The sequence below is a fragment of the Antechinus flavipes genome, chromosome 4 (genome assembly GCF_016432865.1).
Source record: "Antechinus flavipes isolate AdamAnt ecotype Samford, QLD, Australia chromosome 4, AdamAnt_v2, whole genome shotgun sequence".
Classification (NCBI taxonomy): domain Eukaryota; kingdom Metazoa; phylum Chordata; class Mammalia; order Dasyuromorphia; family Dasyuridae; genus Antechinus; species Antechinus flavipes.
The window spans coordinates 268,706,155-268,723,853 of NC_067401.1; positions in this window are offsets into that span (position 1 = coordinate 268,706,155).

Here is a 17,699-nt window from a genome sequence, read left to right on the forward strand (position 1 = left end):
TATGTGAAGGTGCCTTTTTTCCCAACTCATGCAGTAGACATTTAGTCCTAATGGATGCTATTTGCAGACACTGCCTCACCATAAATAACTGTTTCAATGAGGTCAGGACCTTTTGTGTTCAACTTGTTGTCAGTGTTCCAGCTGAATGGCATCTGTGCTTATATCCTGCTTCAGGGAAAAATGCAAAAAAAAAAAAAATTCCCCATGGTTCCATAAACCACATCTCCATTCTACACATTATTATGTGTGTCTAAAAAGTTTTGGTCAGAATGAAGCTGAGTAAATTGAAGATGACAAAATTTCCCATGTTTTCCAATGGACAATCAGAATGTGTTTTGCTCAGCTATACATCTCCTTGCCTGCCTGCTACATATTTTATTTATTTTCTCATTTGTTTCTAAATGACTAGACCTACATTTAAATTTATAGATATAGATCACAGAGCCTCTAGGCACATTTAAAATACTATAAAAAAGTGCTATTACAAAAATTCCATGAAAAACAACAATAGAACCCAATTTTCTGAGTCTAACAAAAGGAAAAGAATTAGAAAACCTAAAAAGACCTACTTCCAAACTACAAGGTAAAGCCCAATGAAAATCAAACATTGTTAAGGTAGAGTATGTAAAAGTAACACATTTGTATAGGTGAGCTTTACATTATCTCAGAGTATCATGTCTATGGTAATCAACTTTATGTAATGGAAATTATATCAGAATTAAACCCCCTTTGTTTTCTCACAAATGCCTTCAGTTTTTCTAAAGCTTGGTTTTAATTTTTAAAAATAACAGAAAAAATGTAAGATCAAAAGAACATTCAGTGATTTCAAATGGATAATCTCAAATGGTCCAAACTCCTTAGCACTTATTGGAAAAACATATTAGATAATTAACAATTGAATTTGTCAGATTATTATATACATAATACATAATATTTATTAAGAACTGATCTTGATATTTTACATGTAATTACCTTTTTCCTGTATGATGGGGAAGATTATGCCTTTAGTATTCAATCACATATGTTATTGGGAACAATAAAATTGTTATCAGGATAGCATGTTTCCCAAGTCAGAGACTAGTAGATGCTGATAATGAGCACTGCAAGTTCCTTCAGATAATTCTTAAAACAGAATCCTGAAATATTAGAAATAAAGAAACATATCATAAAAGCTGCAAAGTTTTAGTAGTAATTTAGAAAAAAAAGTTGTTTTTGTTAAACTATCTAATAACAGTAGGTGTTTACTTTCAATTATCCAAGGTAATTTGTGTCCAATAACAGTAGGACACCAGTTTTCAGTAATTAATATAGCTTTAAACTTTTCAAAACTCATTCCTGAAGAGATTTCTTTTTCCCTTAAATGGCAACAGACTTAAAAATTAATGATCCATTTTCATAATAAAAAAACATTCACTAAAATGCCTCATTTGGATGATTGTTATGGTTAATTGAGAAAAAACATGGTTTAAAGAATAAAATTAAATTATTTAAATTGATTTAATATAATCTCTAATCTGCAGCATTAGTGTATAACCTCATGTCACAGAGAAACAATTTTTATTGAAAGTGGTTTTTGTGTTCTAGAAAGAAATAGTTGACAGAACTGGGAATTGGAAAAAAATGGTCTTCTACATATAGGTAACATGTAGCATTCCCAGTTCACTGGACCGTGTAACATATTTGATGGAATATAAAGATTGACAGCCTCTTTTCTCCTTCAGGGTCTCTGGGTCTCTGCCTCCTCATTTGAATCATTACTCATTATCAGGTTGAACACACAATTTTAAAATAGGGAACATATATTAAATAAGAATTACACACATTTTTACACTCTAGGACTAAAAACATAGTTTCTTTACTGTCTTATAAAGAAATTAGTTGAAGTTTTATTAAGTACATTTTAAAGTGAAGTTTTACTAATGACCAAAGAAAGTTAACTTGCCCCAAATCACATAATTCCAGATTAGCTCATAAGTACAAATCATTTCAAATTAGTTAGTGATTATTGGATACTTATTAAATATTTTATGCTAACTAGTATTTTTTCTAATTGTATATAAAGATAATTTTGAATAATTATTTTGTAAGATTTTGAGTTCCAAATTTTTCTCCCTCTTTCCATTCATTCCATATCTAGACGTGGTATTACCAGACCGATCTACATGTCCATTTCAATAATCCTTTAAGCATTACTCCAAATTTCTCTACAGCATATTTGAATCAATTCACAATTCCACCAATGCATTAGTGTTATAACTTTCCCATATTTTCTCTAATATTCTTCATTTTCCTTTTCTATCATATTAGCCAATCTGATAAGTCTGAAATCATACCTCAGAGTTGTTTCAACTTGCATTTCTCCAAGCAATAGAGATTTCAAGAATTTTTATGTGACTACAGATAGATTTAATAGCTTCATCTAAAAACTGCCTGTTCGTATCTTTGACCATCTAACTTTTTAAATACTATTTTACTTTTCCAAATACAAAGATAATTTTCATCATTAACAATTATAAAATCGTGTGTTCCAAAATTGTTTTGCTCTTTCCTCTCCTCACCCCGTCCCCATGACAAGAAGCAATCTTACATAGGTTAAATATGTGCAATTCTTCTAAATACATTTCCATATTCATTCTGCTAAAAAAAAAAAAAAAATCAGATCAAAGTTAAAAAAAAAAAAAAACAAGAAAGATAAAAAAAAGCAAACAACAACAACAACAACAACAACAAATGGTGAAAATACTGTGCTTTGGTTTACATTCAGCCTCCATAGTTCTCTCTCTGAATGCAAATAATACTTTACATAAGTCAATTGGAATTGTCTTGAATCACCTCATTGTTGAAAAGAGCCAAGTCCATCACAATTTATCATATACTGTGCAGAAAATCTTTCCAGGCTTTTCTGAAATCAGCTTGCTCTTGATTTTTTAAAGACCAATAATATTCATCACATTCATATTCCATAACACATCCAGCCATTCCCCAACTAATGGACACCCATTCAATTTCCAGTTCCTTGCCACTACAAAAAGGGCTACTACAAACATTTTTGCATATGTGGGTCCTTTTCCCTGTTTTATGATCACTATGTGATACAGACTCAGGAGAGATACTGCTGGATCAAAGGGTAGGAATGTTTTTATACCCCTTTGGAAATAGTTCCAAATTATTCTCTAGAATAGTTGAATAATTTCACAATTCCATGAACAATGAATTAGTGACCCAGTTTTCTCACATCCTTTTTAGATAAGATTTAGAAAGAGACTTTATTTTTAGTACAAATTTCATGTAGTTAGGTGTATGATGTTCATATCATAATCTTACTAGTATTTTATATAAAAATTTTGCATTGAGATCCATTAAAGAAATCAGTCTATATTATTCTTTTTCTATTTCTGCTCTTCTTGGTTTCAGCATTATATTAGTGTCATAAAAAATTTGGTAAACTTCCTTTGATTTATTTATTTTTAATATACATTGCTTTATGAAGAATGTTGGGAGAGAAAAATCAGAGCAAAAGGGGGAAACCATGACAGAGATTAAAAAAAAAAAAAAGACACATAAAAAAGAAGTGAACATAGCATGTGTTGATTTACATCAAGTCTCCTTAGATTTTTGTTTTTGTTTTTGTTTTTTCCTGTATACAGCTTTTTCTTTCCAAAATCTATTGGGATTCCTGTGGATCACTAAACCACTGAGAAGAAGCAAATGTTTCATAGTTGATCATTACACATTTTTGCTGTTATTGTATAAAATATATTCCTGATTACACTTGTTTCACTCAGCACCAATTCATGTAAATCTTTCCAAGCCTTTCTAAAATCAGATTGTTCATCATTTTTTATAGAACAATAATATTCTATTACTTCCATATATCACAACTTGTTCAACAATTCCCCAATTGATGGGCATCTACTCCTTTTCTAATTCTTTGCTACCACAAAAAGAGCTGCTACAAAAATTTTTGCTCATGTGAGTCTATTTACCTCCTTCAAAATCTTCTTGGCATACAGACCTAGAATTGGCACTGCTGGGTCAAAGGTTATGCACAGTTATATAACCTTTTGGTTATATATTCTAATTTGAACAATAAATAAGTGATCCAGTTTTCCCACATCTTTTTAAAAATAGTATTTAGAAAAGACACTTTATTCCTAAAACAAATCTCATGTTGCAATTCCAAATTGTTCTCCAGAAGGGTTGGATTATTTTATAATTCCACCAACAATGGATTAATGTTCCAGTTTTCCTATATCCCTTCCAACAATTATCATGATCTTTTCCTCGCATCTTAGCCAATCTCAGAGGTGTGAAGTGGTATCCCAGAGTTGTTTTAATTTGCAATTCTCCAATCAATAGTGATTTAGAACATTTTTTCATATAACTATGTGTAGCTTTAATTTTATTATCTGAAAACTGTTGATATCCTTTGACCATTTAACAATTGGGGAATGACTTGTATTCTTATACATTTGACACAGTTCTTTATATATTTCAGAAATAATGGCAAAAAGTATTTTTCTCAGTTTTGAACTTTCCTTTTAATCTTGTTTTTGTGGATTTTGCTTATCCAAAACCTTTATAATTTAATGTAATCCAAGTTGTCTATTTTGCCATTCATAATATTCTCTAGCTCTTCTTGCATCATAAATTCTTCCTTTCTCCAAAAATCTGATAAGTAAATTATCCCCTGCTATCATAATTTGTATCATCCTTTATGCCCAAATTATGTATCCATTTTGACCTTATTTTGGTGTGCAGTGTGAGATGTAGGTCTTTGCTGAGTTTCTGACATTATTTTCCAGTTTTCCCAGCAATTTTTTGTCAAATTGTGAGTTATTACAAAAGTTGGGGTTTGGGTGTTTATCAAATACTAGATTTCTATAGGCTTTGATTACTTTGCCATGTATATGTAATCTATTCCACAGATCTACCACTCTATTTCTCAATCAATATCAAATGGTTTTGATGACTGCTGCTTTATAATATAATTTTAGGTTTGATATTGCAAAGCCACCATCCTTTGTATTATTTTTCCTTTAATTTCCCTGATATTCTTGATCTTTTGTTCTTCCAGATGAATTTTGTTATATATTTTTTCTAGTTCTATAAAATAATTTTTGGCCATTTGATTGGCATGGCACTGAATAAGTAGATTAATGTCCAGAATTGTGATTTTTATTATATTAGTTCAGTTTACCAATGATTGATATTTTTCCATTTGTTTAGAGCTGACTTTATTTGTGTGAGAAGTGTTTTAAAATTATGTTAATATAGTTCCTGGGTTTGACTTGGCAGGTAGACATTCAAGAATTTTATTTTGTCTACAGTAATTTAAAATGAAATTTCTCTTTCTATTTCTTGCTGATGGACTTTGTCAGTAATATATAGAAATACTGATGATTTGTGTAGGTGGGTTTTATATCCTGAAACTTGGCTAAAACTGTGAATTGTTTCCAATAGATTTTTGGCTTATTTACTAGGATTCTCCAAGTATCTCATCATATCTACAAAGAGCGATAGTTTTATTTCCTCATTGCCTATTCTAATTCCTTTGATTTCTTTTCTATTCTTATTGCTAAAGCCAATATATCTAGTACAATCTTGAATAATAGAGGTAATAATGGGCACCTTTTTTTCATCCCTGATCTTATTGGGAATGCATTCAACTTCTTACCCTCACAACTAATACTTGCTGTAAGTTTTAGATAGATACTGCTTATTACTTTATTGAAAGCTCCCTTTATCTCTATACTCTCTAATATTTTAAACAGGAATATGTGCTGAATTTTGTCAAAACCTTTTTCTCTATCTATTGAGATTGTTATATGATTTCTTTTGTTTTTTTTATTGATATGATTGATTATAGTAATAGGTTTTTCTGTTATTGCACTAACTGTGCATTCCTGGCATAAATCCCACTTTGTTATTATATATTATCCTGGTGATAAGTGGTTGTAGTCTCTTTGCTAATATTTTGTTTTAATTTTTTGCATCAATTTTCATTAGGGAAAATTTCCTTTTCTATTTTGACTCTTCTTAGTTTAGCTATCAGTACCATATTTGTGTCATAGAAGAAATTTGACAGGATTCCTTTTTTTTACTTATTTTTTTTCCAAATAGGTTACATAGTATTGGAATTAATTGTACTTTAAATGTTTGGTAGAATTAATTTCTGAATCTATCTGGCTCTGAAGATTTTTTTCTTAGGGAATTCATTAATGGCTTCTTCAATTTATTTTTTCTAAATTCTGACAATTTAAGTAATTTATTTTCTCTTCTGCTAATCTGGGCAGTTTATAGTTTTGTGAACATTCATCCATTTTGTTTAGATTGTCAGACTTCCTTAGATACAGCTGGACAAAATAAAAGCTTTAAAAATAAATTTTATTAATCTCTTCTTTGAGTTTCATAATTGCTAATTTGATATTTAATAGGAGGGTCTTTACCATGTTCTTTTTCCAGCTTTTTAAGTTGCATGCCCAATTCTTTGATCTCTTCTTTCTTTATTTTATTCATGGAGCTAATTAGAGATATTAAATTTCCCAGAAGAACTGCTTTGACTGCATCCCATAGGTTATATTATGTTGTCCCATTACTTTCATTCTCTTGGATGAAATTATCCATTTTTTTCTCTGATTTGTTATTTCATCCACTCATTTTCAAAAATTAGATTATTTAATTTCCAACTGCTTTTTAGTCTATCTCTACCTGGCCCTTTATTGAATATAATTTTTATTGCATCATGATCTAAAAAGAAAACATTTACTTTTTCGGTTTTTCTGAATTTGATTGTGAGGTTTTGCCCTAATACATGATCAGTTTTTGTGTAGATACCATATACTGCCCCCAAAAAATGTTTATTCCTTTCTGACTCTATTCAATTTTCTCCAGCGGTCTATCATATCTAGGTTTTCTGAATTCTATTAAACCCCCTAATTACTTTGTTTATTTTGTGATTAGTTGTCTGATTATGAGAGGGAAAGGTTGAGATACTCCATTAATATTATATGGTTGTCTATTTCTTCTTATAATTGGCTTAAAATTTCTTAGTACTTCATTGTTATGGTACCCTTTATCACTATGTACTATCCTTCCTTATCTCTTCTAATAAAATATATATATTTTTTTTACTTTTGCTTTATTTGAGATCAAAATTGCAAACCTCAGTTTTTTTTTTTTTTCTTCAGATGAAGCATAATAAATTCTTTCCCAGCCTTTACCATTAGTCTGTATGTGTCTTTCTATGTTAGATGTGTTTCTTGTAAACAATATATTTTAGGATTCTATTTTTTTATGAGAGAATTCATCCCATTCATATTCATAGTTATGATTGCCCGTTCTTTTTTTCCCTTCTTTCTATTTTCTCCCCTGTATATACTTTTGTTCTCTTTCCACTCTGTCCTTAGTTATATTAACTTTTACCCAACACAACCACTACATTATCTCTTTTCTCACCTCCCTGTTCTCTTAGTAGTGTTTTTTAATCCATCCCTCCCACTAGCTTATCTTCTGTCACCTCTCCCCTTTCTCACACACTTCTAGTGCTTTTGGCTTCCCTTCTATCCTGCCTTTTCTTTCCTATTTCTCTTCCTACTTCCTTAATGGGTTAGATAAATTTTTTATACTCTATTGAATGGTTTAGTTATTCCCTTTTAGATCCCAAAATTCTGAGATCAAGCTTTAGACAATGCTCATTGCCCTCTCTTTTCTCGTCAATTATAATACTCCTTTTACTCCTCTTCAAGTGTTCTTATTGGACACTGCTAGACCCTGGGTAATCCTTATTGTGGCTCCTCTATATTCAAACTGTTTTTTTTCTAGCTGCTGCAGTATTTTTTTCCTTCATCTGATAGTTCTGGAATTTGGCCATTATATTTCTTGGTGTTTTGATTTTAGGATCTCTTTCAGTAGGTAATCGATTAATTCTTTCAATGTCTATTTTACCCTCTGTTTCTATGACGTCTGGGCAGTTCTCTTTGATTGGATGAAACAGCAAATCATAGGCACAATTAATAATTTCACCCAAGAAAATGACAACAATGAGACATCATACCAAAATTCATGGGTTGCAGCCAAGCAGTATTAAGGGGGAAATTTTATATCTTTAGAGGCTTGCTTGAATAAAATAGAGAAAGAGAAGATGAAAGAATTGGGCTTGCAACTTATAAGTTAGAAAAAGACCAAATTAAAAACTGTCGAGGACTCTTGAGACCATGCACTGAGGTCCAAACAACCAAGCGCTTAAGGCTAATTACCAATTGGAAAATACTCTATAAGCAGATACTTGGAAAATGGCCCTTCCAACTATCCTGTGCTGGCTCGATAACTGGTGTATACAGAGAATTGTAGGAGGGACTAGAGGTTAGAGTAAGACTAGCTAGGGTCACTCTGGGAGGGAGAGGAAGAAGGAAGGTCAGGGAGATTCTGCTTCCATCCAATTCAATCCCACCTCTAAAGACCAAGACTAAAAACTAAAAACTTTTGCTTATCCTGACTCCAGCTGATTCTAAGGTATCCAGGTTGCTAACTCAGTCATCACAAAAAACGCCCAATCAAATACTGAACAAGAAATTCTAAAAGTAAGAGGAAACATTAATAAAATTGAAAGTAAAAAAAAAAAATTTGAATTAATAAATTAAACTCAGAGTTGGATTTATGAAAAAACCAGTAAAATAGATAAATCTTTGGTAAATCTGATTAGAAAAAGGAAAGAGGAAAATCAAATTGTCAGTCTTAAAAATGAAAAGAGAGAACTTTCCATCACTGAAGAGGAAATTAGAGAAATAATAAGGAGTTACTTTGCCCAACTCTATCTCAATAAATTTGATAACTGAAGTGAAATGGATGAATATCTTCAAAAATACAAGTTTCACAGATTAACAGAGGAGGAAGTAAACTGCTTAAATAGTCCTATTTCAGAAAAAGAAATAGAACAAGCTATTAACCAAGTCCCTAAGAAAAAATCCCCAAGATCAGATGGATTTACATGTGAATTCTACCAAACATTTAAAGAACAATTAACTCCAATGCTATATAAACTATTTGAAAAAAAAATATGGAATGAAGGAGTCCTACTAAATTCCTTTTATGACACAGAAAGGATGCTGATACCTAAACCAGGTAGGTTGAAAACAGAGAAAGAAAATTATAGACCAATCTCCCTAATGAATATTGATGCTAAAGTATTAAACAGGGGTCCTCAAACTTTTTAAATGGGGGGCCAGTTCACTGTCCCTCAGACTGTTGGAGGGCCGGACTATAATAAAAATAAAAACTTTGTTTTGTGGGCCTTTAAATAAAGAAACTTCATAGCTCTGGGTGAGGGGGATAATCATCTTCAGCTGCTGCATCTGGCCCATGGGCTGTAGTTTGAGGACTCCTGCTAAAATATTAGCAAAATGATTATAGAAAATCATCCCCAGGATAATATACCATGATCAAGTAGGATTTATACCAGGAATACATAGCTGGTTCAATATTAGGAAAACTATTAGCATATTGACAGTATCAGTAACCAAATTAACAAAAACCATATGATCATCTCAATAGATTCAGAAAAAGCATTTGATAAAATCCAACATCCATTCTATTAAAAACACTTGAGAGCATAGGAATAAATGGACTTTTTCTTAAAATAATCAGTAACATCTATTTAACACCATCAGTAAGCATCATATGTAATGGGGATAAACTGGAACCATTCCCAGTAAGATCAGGAGTGAAACAAGGTTGCCCACTATCATCATTATTATTCAATATTGTATTAGAAATGCTAGCTTTGGCAATAAGAGTTGAAAAAGAAATTAAAGGAATTAGAGTAGGTAAGGAGGAAACCAAATTATCATTCTTTGTGATAATATGAGGGTATACTTAGAGAACTCTAGAGATTCTACCAAAAAGTTATTAGAAATAATCCACACAATTGTGAATACATCCAGCCAGTCTGGAGAGCAATTTGGAACTATGCTCAAAAAGCTATCAAACTGTGCATACCCTTTGACCCAGAAGTGTTCCTATTGGGCTTATATCCCAAAAAAATTTTAAAGAAGGGAAAGGGGCCTGTATGTGCAAGAATGTTCATGGCAGCCCTCTTTGTAGTGGCCAGAAACTGGAAACTGGGTGGATGCCCATCAATTGGAGAATGGCTGAATATTATGGAATATTATTGTTCTGTATGAAATGACCAACAGGATGATTTCAGGAAGGCCTGGAGAGACTTACATGAACTGATGCTGAATGAAATGAGAAGGACTAGGAGATCACTATATACTTCAACAACAATACTATATGATGATCAATTCTGATGGATGTGGCCTTCTTCAACAATGAGATGAACCAAATCAGTTCCAATAGAGCAGTAATGAACTGAACCAGCTACACCCAGTGAAAGAACTCTGGGAGAGGACTATGAACCACTACATAGAATTCCCAGTCCCTATATTTTTGTCCACCTGCATTTTTGATTTCCTTCACAGGCTAATTGTATGCTATTTCAACGTCTGACTCTTTTTATACAGCATAATAACTGTTTGGACATGGTACATATATTGTATTTAACTTATACTTTAACATATTTAACATTTATTGGTCAAGCTGCCATCTGGGGGGACTGGGGGAAAAGTTGGAACAAAAGGATTTGCAACTGTCAATGATGAAAAACTACCCATGCATATATCTGTAAATAAAAAAGCTATATATATAAAAGAAGAGGGGATCTAGAAATGTTTCAGTGACTATGTCTTACTATTGACAGCTTTGAAGAAATTCTGATACATTTTGTCCTACCCTTAGAAGTAATTTGGGAATTGAGAAAATATATTTATTGATAGAAATGAAAAAAAAAAAGACAGAAATAATCCACACCTTTAGCAAAGTTAAAGTAAAATAAACCCACCTAAATCATCAGCATTCTTAAATATCACTAACAAAATCCAACAAAAAAGAGAAATTGCATTTAAAATAACTGCCAATAGTATAAAATATTTGGAAATCTATCTGCCAAGGGAAAATTAGGAACTATATGAGCAAAACTACATAACACTTCACACACAAATAAAGTCAGATCTAACCAACTGGAAAAATATTAAGTGCTCTTGGCATAGATCAAGCAAATCTTATAAAGATGACAATACTACCTAAACTAATCTATTTATTTAGTGCCATACCAATCAGACTCCCAAAAAACTATTTTAATGACTTAGCAAAACAACAAAGTTCACCTGGAAGAAAGGTCAAGACTTTCACGGGAACTAATGAAAAAAAAAAATCAAATAAAGATGGCCTTGCTGTACCAGATTTCAAATTATATTATAAATCAGTGGTTACCAAACCATTTGCTATCAGCTGAAAAATAAACTAGTTGATCAGTGGAATAGGTTAGGTTCAAAGGACAAAATATTCAATAATTTTAATGATTTAGTGTTTGGCAAACAAAAATACCCCAGCTTTTGGGATAAGAATTCACTATTTGACAAAAACTGCTGGGAAAATTGGAAATTAATATAGCAGAAACTAGGCATAGACCCACACTTAACACCGTACACCAAGATAAGGTCAAAATGGGTTCATGATCTAGCTAGTCATAAAGAATGAGATTAGAAATAAATTAGAAGAACATAGGATAATTTACCTCTCAGACCTGTGGAGGAGGAAGGGATTTTGTTGTAATCCTTACAAACTGCTAACTAATTAGAGTTGATCTAATCTTACAAGAAGATGTTTTGGGCAGAACCTGAAACAAGGTACTAAGTAGAACTAATTAATACAAGGCTTGTGTTCACACCTTTACTCATTAGAGTTCACAAGTATGCCAGCTTCACAAAGTAAACTTTGCAATTTCAAGGGAGTTCACACCTCTCTTGAAGCTCTTTGGGCCAGAGAGCACTATGGGAGAAAACCCATAATCCCTCTCTCTCGTATCCCACAATTCCTCCCTCTTGGATAAAAGAAACAGACAGAGGCTCTCGGTCAGATTTCACCGGAATGACATGAAGAGTGGAGCTGGCTGGAGGCTGAAAAAAGCAGAGGCAGAGGCTGAAGGACCAGACCTTTGGATTTGGTGACATTCGGAGAGAGCTCTTGGAACCAAGCAGAGAGATAGGCCTCTAAGCTAACCGGGCTATATTGGAGATAATAAAAGATCTGAACTTTTATCACCTGGCTGCTTTTTGAGAAGAAAAAGCTCACAACAGGATTTGTGCCCAAAGAAGAACTAGAGATCATTATTTGATCACAAAATAGAAAATTTTGATTATATCAAATTGAAAAGTTTTTGTACAAACAAAACTAATGCAGACAAGATTAGAAGGGAAAGAATAACCTGGGAAAACATTTTTACAATTAAAGGTTTTGAGAAAGTCCTCATTTCCAAAATATATAGAAAATTGATTCCAATTTATAAGAAATCAAGCCATTCTTCAATTGAAAAATGGTCAAAGGCTATGAACAGACATTTGTCAGATGAAGAAATTGAAACTATTTCTAGCCATGTGAAAAGATCCTCCAAGTCATTATTAATCAGAGAAATGCAAATTAAGACAACTCTGAGATAACACTACATACCTTTCAGATTGGCTAGATTGACAGGGAAAGATAACACGGAAGGTTGGAGAGGATGTGGGAAAACTGGGACACTGGTACATTATTGGAAGAATTGTGACTATATCCAGCCATACTGGAGAGTGATTTGTAACTATGCTCAAAAAGTTATCAAATTGTGCATACCCTTTGATCCAGCATTGTTACTACTGGGCTTATATCCCAAAGAGATCTTAAAGAAGGGAAAGGGACCTGAATGTGGAAGAATGTTTGTGGCAACCTTCTTTGTAGATGCCAGAAACTGGAAACTGATTGGCTGTCCATCAATTGGAGAATGGCTGAATAAATTGTGGTATATGAATGTTATGGCATACTATTGTTTTGTAAGAAATGACCAGCAGAAGTCTGGTATATAGATAAATAGTATATTTATATTTATATATATTATGTTTATAAATAGTATATATAAGTAAATAGATTTCAGCAAGGTTTGGAGAGACTTACATGAAGTGATACTGAGTGAAATGAGCAGGACCAGGAGATCATTATATTCTTCAACAACAATACTATATGAGGATCTCTTCTGATGGATGAGTATGAACCACTGCATAGAATTCCCAATCTTTCTATTTTTGTCCACCTGCATTTTTGATTTCCTTCACAGGTTAATTGTACATTATTTCAAATTCTGATTCTTCTTGTTCAGCATATGTTGCATTTAACATATACTTTAACATGTTTAACATATATTGGTCTACCTGACATCTGGGGAAGGGATGGAGGGAAGGAGGGAAAAAATTGCAAAGAAAGGTTTTGCAATTGTCAATGCTGAAAAATATCTCATGCATATATCTTGTAAATAAAAAGTCATAATAACAAAAAGAAAAAGCAAAAAAGAAAATTTGGAGGAGAATTTGGAGGAGGAGGAGAAAAGGCTAATGAAAAAAATGTCTTAAAAAGCAAAAACTGGCCAAATGGAAAAGAAGATACAAAAGCTCACTGAAGAAAATAATTCCTTGAAAATTATAATTATGCAAATAGAAGCTAATAACTTTTAAAAAATCAAGAAATAGTAAAACATAACCAAAACATAAATAAAAATAAATAATGTGAAATATCTCATTAGAAAAACAACTGACCTGCAAAATAGATCCAGGAGAGATAACTTAAAAATTATGGGTCTCTCTGAAAACCATAAGCAAAAAAAAAAAAAAAAATCCTAAACATTATCTTCATGAAATCATCAAAGAATACTGTCCTAATATTCTAGAACCAGAGGATAAAACAGAAATTGAAAGGATTCACCAATTACTTCCTGAGATTCCAAAATAAAAACTCTTAAGCATATTATAATTAAATCCTGAAAAGTCCCACATCAAAGGAGAAAATTCTGCAAGCCTCCAGAGAAAAAATCAAGTTCAATGGGGCAGAATCAGGATAACACAAAGTTCTGCAGTTTCAAAATTAAAGCATCAGAGGACTGGGAATATGATATTATAGGGAGCTGTAGGTCTAGGATTACAACCAAGAATCATTTACCCAGCAAAACTGAGTATATTCCTCTAGGGAAAAAGTTGGAAATTCAATGAAATGGAGGACTTTCAACCATTCATGATGAAAAGACCAGAACTAAATAGAAAATTTGATTTTCAAATATAAAACTCAGGAGAAGTATAAGGAGGTAATGAGGAAAGAGTGATTATAAAGGTCTCAATAAGATTTATCTATTTACATTCCTACATGGGAAGATGACACATAACTTTTTAGATCTATCTCATTATTATGGCAGTTGAAAGGAAAATATTTAGACAGAGAATACAGATGTGAGTTGAATATGGAGATATCAAAAAACATAAATTAAAGATGAGAGAGGAATGTATTGTTTGAATTAGAAGGGGAAGGTGGAGTGGTGTAAATTATTTGACATAAAAGAGGCAATAAAAAGCTTTTCCAATGAAGAGAAAGAGGGGAAGGGGAAAGGGAATAAGTGAACCTTTAGTGAATAGTATAAAGAGAGGGAAATGTAGTTAACAAAGATAATTAGGAAAGGAATTTTGTAGCAGATTTCTCTTATAAAAAGGCCTCATTTCTCTAATTTATAGGGAAGTCAATCAAATTCATAAAATATCTGAGAGCATTTCCCACTTGATAAATAGTCAAAAGATATGAATTATGTCCAAAAGGCTATGGAATCATGCATATTCTTTGTCTTGACGATGCCATTACTAGGTATGATTCCTCAAAGAGTTTTTTTTTTTTTTTTTTTTTTTAAGAAAGAAATAAAAGAAAAGGAACTATATGCACAAAAACATTTATGGTAACTCTCCTCTCAGGGCAAAGAGTTAAAAACTGAGGAGAATACTCATCAATTGTGGAATTGCTGAATGAATTGTGGTATGTGATTATGATGGAATGTTATTGTTCTGTGGGAAATGAGGAACAGGATGCTCTCAGAAAAAAAAAAAAAGACTTAAAAGCACTCATAAACTCAAGGAACGTGATATGTACCATGTACAAAGTAATGACAATATTATGGGATGTTCAGCTGGGGATGATCTTGCCATTAGTTATGATGAGAAATGTTATCCATGTCAAGAGAAAAAAAAAACTTATAGTTTCTGAATAGAGATTAAGACTTATTCTTTTTTTAACTTTTTTTTGAGTGTTTTTTTTTTTTTTTAGGGGAATCTATGTTTTAATTTACATGACTTTTATGGAAATTTTTTTGTATAAAATCACATATCTTCTTAATGGGGAGTGAGGAGAAAAAAGAATCTGAAACTCAAAAATTAGAAGAACTAATATAAAAGATTTGTTTTCCATGTAACAGGGGAAGATAAAAATATTAAACTATAAATCCAGAGCAATGTAAAACATACTCATCCTTAAAATTAAATTTTAGGTAGGTCATGTTTCAAACTTTACTGAAAAAAAAATCTCTTAAAACCAAAGCATTTAACAGTAAATAAAATTTTTAAAAATTATGTAAGTGGCCATGTTTTCACATCTTTCCAAGTTGAGCAAGTTAATATTGTGAATACTGTAAATGTTAGCACTATGCTGTTATGTTTCTTCAAATTTCATGTATGGTAAGTATTTTTATCAGATCTGAACATACAGATGTAGAAAGGATTATGTGACCTAGTTTAGGAGAATTCCATTAGAATGCAGCCTAAGAAATTCAAAATTAGTTCAACTTGCTAGCTAATGCTTAAGCTATTAGAAGTTTCCAAATTTATATAAGTTCGATTGCCATCAAAATGATTATCATCATTTCCCATATGTGCCTTGAATCATATGAAGCTAAAGAGAAGATAAAATGTCTTCTTGCTGCTTTGATATTTGAAAATCCAGTGGGCCCTCACCTGCCAGACCTAATCCTGATTCTTAAGATAAATTTAAATTTAATTCTGCTGTCCTGCTAGCCTGGGGACTCCATTTTGTGATCTTTAAGAGTTACTGGTATAGACTCGATAGATAACTGTCAATTAAAACTTTCCAGGAACCTTCAAAGCATCAGACATGGCTATTGCCTGTGCAATGTACTGTGGGACAATGGAATGAAGTATTTTAAAATACAAAACACAGTGCATTTAAGAGAGAGTGCTAACTTTGTTTAACCCATCAGGGTGTTTCTCATTCACTCTGCTTTATAAACTTGACTTCTATGCCCGCTTTAAACCAGTCATGCGAGTTTAATGATCCTTTTTGTCTTCTCTACCTGAAGGTTAACCTAAGGTCTGGATTAGGTCAATAGACTATATAGCAGAAATCTATGCAGATGGGCTATTAAAGGAAATCAGAATTACTCAGCTATGTGATGTTGCATCCATTTTCCCTTAATTCCTTTTGTATGTAAGGTATTCACAAGGATTTTGGAAAGAAAGGACCTTAATAATGAAGGTGGAGTATTGGACAGGTATCATATTAATTTGTTTCATTTTCTTTATTTTAACAACTACATTAATCCCTCCTCCAAATACATACAAAAAACTTCTGAGGACTTCTGGCCAAGATGGCAGAGAGGAGGCACACAACTGCTTAGGCTCCACATTTTCTCTTAGAATTTATTTCATGACAAGCCTTGGAATTAGTGCTTGACTAAAAATAATAATAATAATAATAATAATTACCAAGAGAAGACATCCTTGAAATTCACCAGAAAAGGTCTGTTTTTGGTCAAGGGAGGGGACGGTTTTAGATCAGGCGCATACTGAGGACAGGCAGCAGCAGCGAGAACATGGCAGGCAGCTCACAGCTGAGCAGACTGGAGTGGGGTGGGGTATGATTTCAGCCTTCTCAGCAGGGAGAGCTTTACTACAGTATTGGATATTTTGCCCTGGCAGCAAGACAGTAGACAAGCAGAGAAGCTAAAAACAGAAGGTGAAGACTACAAACTTGAACAGCTAGGGTCTCTTGGGACCTGGCCACCCCTCCCCCACAGTGTCTCATCATACTCTCAGAGTCTCAGAGAGCAGGTGCAGCACAGCCATTGCTGTCCTGCTACTGCCTCGATGCTAGCCCCTCCCCACCCCTGCAGTCTGTTGAAGAAGCTTGATAAGACCACCCAGCCTCCCCAACAAAAAAAAAAAAAAATCAGATTCCATTTGGATTTTTTTGTTTTTTAATTTGCTAGTTTGTCTTTTTTGATTCTTCTCTGACAAAATGAGCAAAAAATTTAAATGGACTTTAACCATTGATAGCTCCTATACAGCTAGAGAGCAGACTTTAAACCTTGAGGAAATCAAAAACAGACTGTCTCCAGGTGAATCCCCAAAGGATCTCATCTGCTGCTCAACCCAGATGACTCTCATAGAAGAAATTAAAAAGATTCTCACAAGAAAGCTAGAAGAAAAATGGGAAAAGGAAAGGGAGGTTTGGGAAGAGAGTCTGGAGAAGACATCTCACTCATTTAAAGACAGAGTGGGTAAAGAAATCAAATCCTTGAAAAATAGAATTAGTGAACTAGAAACAGAAAATAGCTCTCTAAAAAATAAAATTGGCAAAATGGAAAAAAACTCCATAGAACAAAACAACTCACTTAAAAACTCCATTGGACAATTAGAAAAAGGTATAAAAAAAGTGACTGGAGAAAATACTTCATTGAAAATCAGAATCGAACAAATGGAATTGAATGATTCAAGGAGATACCAAGAATT